This window comes from Filicampus tigris, chromosome 9, assembly GCF_054856515.1.
Source record: "Filicampus tigris isolate MCC_2025a chromosome 9, RoL_Ftig_1.0, whole genome shotgun sequence".
Classification (NCBI taxonomy): domain Eukaryota; kingdom Metazoa; phylum Chordata; class Actinopteri; order Syngnathiformes; family Syngnathidae; genus Filicampus; species Filicampus tigris.
In genome coordinates, this window is record NC_141225.1 from 4,252,501 (window position 1) to 4,258,415 (window position 5,915).

At 41.0% G+C, this 5,915-nt stretch overlaps 1 protein-coding gene across 3 annotated transcripts in view; it reads right to left on the reverse strand.

Moving 5' to 3' along the window:
• The window catches only part of sox13 (SRY-box transcription factor 13), a 51,948-nt gene extending 46,829 nt beyond the window's left edge, over nucleotides 1–5,119 (reverse strand). For 2 of the 3 annotated variants that reach the window (XM_086040646.1, XM_086040644.1), the window contains exon 1: nucleotides 4,747–5,118. The gene's annotated coding sequence lies outside the window, so the exon portion shown is untranslated. Of the gene's footprint in view, nucleotides 1–4,362; nucleotides 4,383–4,746 lie in introns of all 3 variants that reach the window. The other variant, XM_086040645.1, reaches the window with a different exon arrangement.
• Between the last annotated feature and the right edge of the window lie 796 nt (nucleotides 5,120–5,915).

A 5,915-nucleotide genomic window follows, 5' to 3' on the forward strand; every position in this document is an offset into this window, starting at 1 on the left:
TAGAAGTAAAGAAGGCTAGGAACTCTCAAGCTTTAATATAAAGTCGGCTACAATACACACCACACACGTGCATTTGAATGTGCACACACTCACAAACTACAACGGTTGTGTTTGTCCATCAACAACCTGTCTTCCCACTTATGAGATCCCGAAATCTTGACACTGGTCCACCCCGTTCGTTACTTTATCAGTCTGTGCAAGGGCTTCAAAATGCAAGGGTGGTGTTTGTAATGTAGTACCAGGGCCCCCAAGCATGAGGCGGGCTCTGAGCTCAACTTTTCAAGATTTTTCTTTCATTTAAATATGTCATGTTAACATGGGAGATGTTAACAGTGTGTGTGTGTGTGTGTGTGTGGGGGGGGGGGGGTTGTTGAGCACCTAACATTAGCCTTTGCTTCTGTTTAATTTACTGTCATCGCTCATCATACTCTCCTTTGCTTGCAGACAATTTCTTCAATATATAAATACTACAACTACGTTGTTGTGAGAGAGTTGTGATTGTTTCACAGCTATTATACATTCAACAGCATAAACAAACTTGCAAACAGGCCAGGGGCGTAATTGGAGGGGGACCAATCCCCCCAATTTCCGAATGTGTGTCTGTCCCCCAGAGTTGAAACAAAAACACTGAGCTAACTGGCCTATAAACAAGCAATGGACACACGTGGACAAAATCAAAGGTACCCCTCTGTTAATGAAAGAATAATTAGCTACATCTGGCACAGGGTGTTTTGAATCTGTGCCTGGTACACAATGAAACCTCAAATTGTATAGCGCTTTTCTACCTTTGGTACTCAAAGCGCTTCACACGGTACCTCATCTACCTACTGATGGAGCAGCATCAGGAGCAACTGGGGGTTCAGTATCTTGCTCAAGGATAATTCGACATGGTCACAATGGCCGAGGATCAAACCCACCACCTCCGGGTTGGGAAACGACCACTCTACCACTGAGCCATGAAGCCCACGCAGACTATCAAGGTATTCTAAAGAGAAATGACTGAGTGTGGTCAGGATCTTGTAACTGGATAATGACCCAAACGACACCCAAGAGTGACAAAGAGCAAAACATTGGACTATTCTGAAGTGGCCTTATATGAGCTCTGATGGAAATCCTAATCCTTGTCCTAGCTGCAAAAGGTGATGAAACGTGCCATCTGGGGAAAGCACCCCTCAACCTGAGACAACTGAAACTGTTTGTTCACGGAGAGTGGGTCAAAACAACTGCTGAGAGGTGCTGGCGTCTCATTCAAAATTACAAAAATTTCTTGTTTGCACTAATTGCCTCAAAACGTTGGCCAAGTTTAGGGTAGCATCATCTTGGTCCAGGCCTGTTTCATGTGTTTGTAGTTTTGTTGAACCACAATTCTGAAGCAATACTTCATTTTTAATTGTTGATGTTCATTTTTATTTATTATTACATTACTTATATACATTAATTATATCGTTTTCTTTATTTCATTTAAAATTATGTTTCTTTCAATGAAAAAGGGGTTCCAACAATTATGTCCACATGTGTAAGTTAAGTAAAACTGTTACATGCCGATAATCCAGACAATAGGTAACATAATTTAATGTAATTTTGATGGATAAAAGCACATTCACATTAACGTTACGAATGTGTGAATTGGACTGATTATACTGTACAGTGGAACCTGTAGGAACCTCTCATCCAAAATGATTACACTGGTCAACAGATTCTTATTTATTTGTTTTGAATCAGAGATGGCTTTAGGTGTCTTAAATGTATGTTTGACACTCATTTAAAAGATGTCTACTTTTTTCTAGCACATCAGGGTTTTTTCTAGATATTTTCATTTTTTGTTTTTAAGTTTGACCGATTAAGGCTTGTTCAATAACCCTTAATTCATATTACTGACTGACGAGAACGGCCAATTTAAACAAAAACAGAAGACGGAATGGTATTTTTTTTAGAAAACATGTCCAGAATGCACAGAGAAAGTTGCGGTACTCAAGAAATCAGCCGTCATTTCTCAACTAGACATGCTGAGGAGTATGCAAAGTACCATAGTGATGAGAGAGGGGACCGGGTCAGCAATATTTTGTTCACCTTTTATATTAGTGTTCTGAACTGCTCGTAATAAATATGGAGAAGATTGTATTAGTTAAACGTCCGTATGTTACACAGCTCAGTAAGTCAGTCACTCAGACATAGACATAGTGGCAGAGCATAGACAGTCATATGTGGAGTTATTCCAGATGCCTTTTGTGAAGTTTGTGGAAAAACAATCAAGAGTTGCGGCAACACAACAAACTTTCCAAAACACCCGCGGTTGAACCACAACACATAATGCAAGGAATTTATGATTTCTGATTAGGCAGAGTCATGTACAGAAAAGGAAAGCACCCTTGGTGCTCCAGACGCGCATTAGCCAGGTACAGATGGAGAAATTGTGCAGCTTTAAGCAGATAGCATTTTTGCTGTTTCAGTGTTCAAATTAAGAAATACTTGTGAAATAAGTAACAAAATAAATGAATGCGATCAACAAATGGAGCGATTATTGGCGCAGATAGTCTACATTCTCATGAATATCGACATTCGCCTTTTTGAAAAAACTGAAGGCCAATAAGGGCTGTATCTCACTGAGTAGTGATGGATGCTGGAACTGCCAGCTTTTCTGACAAAAAGCAAGTGCTCACCTCTGTCATTAGCGACTATTAGCGATGCTTTGTGACACTTAGCAAATAAAAAAACTTAAAAAGGAAGTCAACCCAAACAAATTTTTTTCAACAATATGTTCTATGCAGAACCACGAGTTGAAACAAGGCAATATGATTGATATAAAATATGAGTTAAGCAGCAATATCCACCCATTTTTAGCCATCTCTGGGGGCGGCCATTTTGTCACTTGTGTTGACTGAAAATGACATCACAGACCCTCAGATACCGACCAATCATGGCTCACCTCTTTTCTGAAGCTGATCTATGATTGGTCGTTATCTGAGCCTTGAGGGGGTGTGATGTCATTTTTCAGTCAACAGAAGTGACAAAATGGCCGCCCCGAGAGATGGCTAAAAACGGATGGATTTTGTTGCTTAACACATTCCACAAACACAATATTAATCAGAATGCTGTGTTTCAACCAGTGGGCTTGCATAGAACGTATTCTTAAAAAATATATGTCTGGGTTGACTTTCACTTTAATAAAAAACCTTATTACATGCAGGTTGGAACAGGCCTGCCCTTGTCTTCATATTTCTCTTTCAGCATCTGTTTCATCATCACTCTTTTGCTATTACTGTCCTTTAACTCGTCTAAACGTGTTGTAAAACATTGGGTACTCTTCAAAAAAGCTAGCCAACATTTCTTTGTCAGCCAATGTCCAAGGATAGCTCGACGTCTTTTTTTTTTCCATAGCGTCATCTGAGATTGAGGAAGAGGAGTGAACTGCAAGTTCAGCAGCAACAGCGGCGTACGCAACATCTACTGAAACTGACGGGACTTCTTCCTCGGCAGGGGCATCAGCATGACATCCTCAAAATCCCGGGGTCTCTTTGTCTTCCTCTTCTTTGTCAAATCAAATACAACGTTGACGACACGCCTTACGACGGTTTACAAAGGCTAACGAGGGTGTTAACACTGTTAGCCAAACAATTCGCAAGGAGATTTTGAACAAGTTCAAAATTTCCTTCTTTCCAACAAGAAAAATGGTTTACGATAAGGACAACTATTGACAAACACGTTTGTGATGTTTTACGAGGCCTGACAAAACCCAAAATTTGCTACCCTTGCAAGCCTTCGCTGCTCAGTGTGTTACGTTTTTTTTAAACTTAGGTAATGACCGATGAAGGCTCCCCTGTTTTCTGAGTTTGGTCATGTGACGTTTGCAAGCTGAGCCCTTAGGCACTGTGATGTCATTGTACAGTATTTTCAGTCGACAGCAAGGAGCAAAATGGCTGCCCGCTGAGATGGATAAAAACGGGTGGATGTTGCTGCTTAATTCATATTCAACAAACGCAATGTTAATCAGAATACTGTGTTTAGACTAGTGGGGATACATAGAACATTATTGTAAAGAATGTTTTTTACTTGACTTCCCCTTTAACTGCTATTTGTGACAACTTGTTTTGAAACATCCATCCATTCATCCATCCATCCATTATGCGTACCACTTATGTTCACATGCTTTGCTTATTGATGATATTGATAAATTGTGTGTGCGTGTCTGTAGGGGTTAGGATCTGCTAGATTATGTGGTGGCAGTGTTTTAGGGTTTGGGGGGAGCCCCGAATTTGTTGCTGAGCCAGCAGCGTGTGACATGCAAGAACTACATGAAGCTGAAGAAAGTTTACAAAGCTATACAAACACAATGGGCTTATAATAAGAGCAACTATCACTTACCCCAAAATTCAACAAAACATCTAAAGGAAACAAAACACAAGTCTGTAAATCTAACTTAATTTTGGTCGATATTATTTGCGTCTGCCAACTAAAACATCGCCACGATCATCATCCAAAACTCTAAGTGGATATATGGCCAACCTCGTATTTGTTCCAAATTCAGAAATCAAAGTAGAGACGCGACTAGAAAGTTGTATACATACGTACCTCTAATAATAACAATACGAATTGACTGATTAGCTTTCAAAAACGAATCCCATTTTTAAAAAATCCCAACACATGCTAACAATCCTAACAAATACATTTCAACCAGCTTTTTTTTAATGCAATTTAAATTAATTGAAGAGAGAGAAATGGTGAAGTCGGGATCAACGTGACACTCACCAGGCAGTCCCGGAGCGTTGAAAACTCCTCAAGAAAAGCGAGCAAAACTTCGGCCGACCTCCTCTTCCTCTTTATTTGCTCGCTGCCAAGCTGGTAAAGCCGCCTTGGTTCTACGCGCAAATTGCCCAGTCCGGTTCTTCTTCCGACGAGGATACTGACAGTCGCTGTTGAGCAGTGTCACACAGTGGCCGCCGACGTGCGTGAAAATACGGAGCCGTCCTGCTCTCATCCGCAGCCAACCTGGCTTAGTACCCAGTCCACGGCGGCCCACAGCTCACCTCCCACTTAAAGGGCGAGTTTGACTCAAGGTTGAGGTTGAGGTTGGGGGGGGCGACAACCAGAGTGAGGGAGGAGCGAGGTTCGAGTGAAACATGGGAGTGGGGTCGATATCAACCAACAATGGCTTCTGGTCACGTTTGCGCACAACCATGACCAATCTGTCATTAACTATGGACGAGTTGGTACCTGCCAGCGTTTCCTTTAAATGAATTCAGTTCAATATCGCAGGAGTCCACCAATTCCATTTAGTACAGTTGGTGCCAACCAGGGGCATCAGGTTTTACTATGTGGACTATGTTTCTAAACCTAATGTACATATTCTATATAATATGCAGTATACTATAGTATTCTAATATAACATATATATTCTATATCTTTTTTTTTCTGGTTTTCTTTTTCGCTTTAAATTTGTGCTATTTATTTTGCTTTTTGACAGGAACAAATAAAAAGTCCATCCATCCATCCATTATCTTCCGCTTATCCGAGATCGGGTCGCGGAGGCAACAGCTTCAGCAGGGAAGCCCAGACTTCCCTCTCCCCAGCCACGTCTTCCAGCTCTTCCGGAGGGATCCCAAGGTGTTCCCAAGGTGTTCCCAGGCCAGCCGTTGTTCTAAAATTCCTTTCTACCCATCGAGACGTCCTACCAATGCCCAGTGCGCTTGCGCACGCATGCGCACAACGCCAATAAGTGTTTTCGTGGGAATTTTATAACTATTTGTCCTACCTGTCGTACGTTCGTTTAAAAGCGGCGAGTACTTATTATTTTTGTTTTTATTGAGTCTTATTTGACTTTTTCATTGCCTCTTTGCAAAGCCAAATTCAAATACCATTTTAGTTGTACATCTTTGGTGTATCGTTCAACAGTTTTACAATTTTACAGGAAAAGAAGC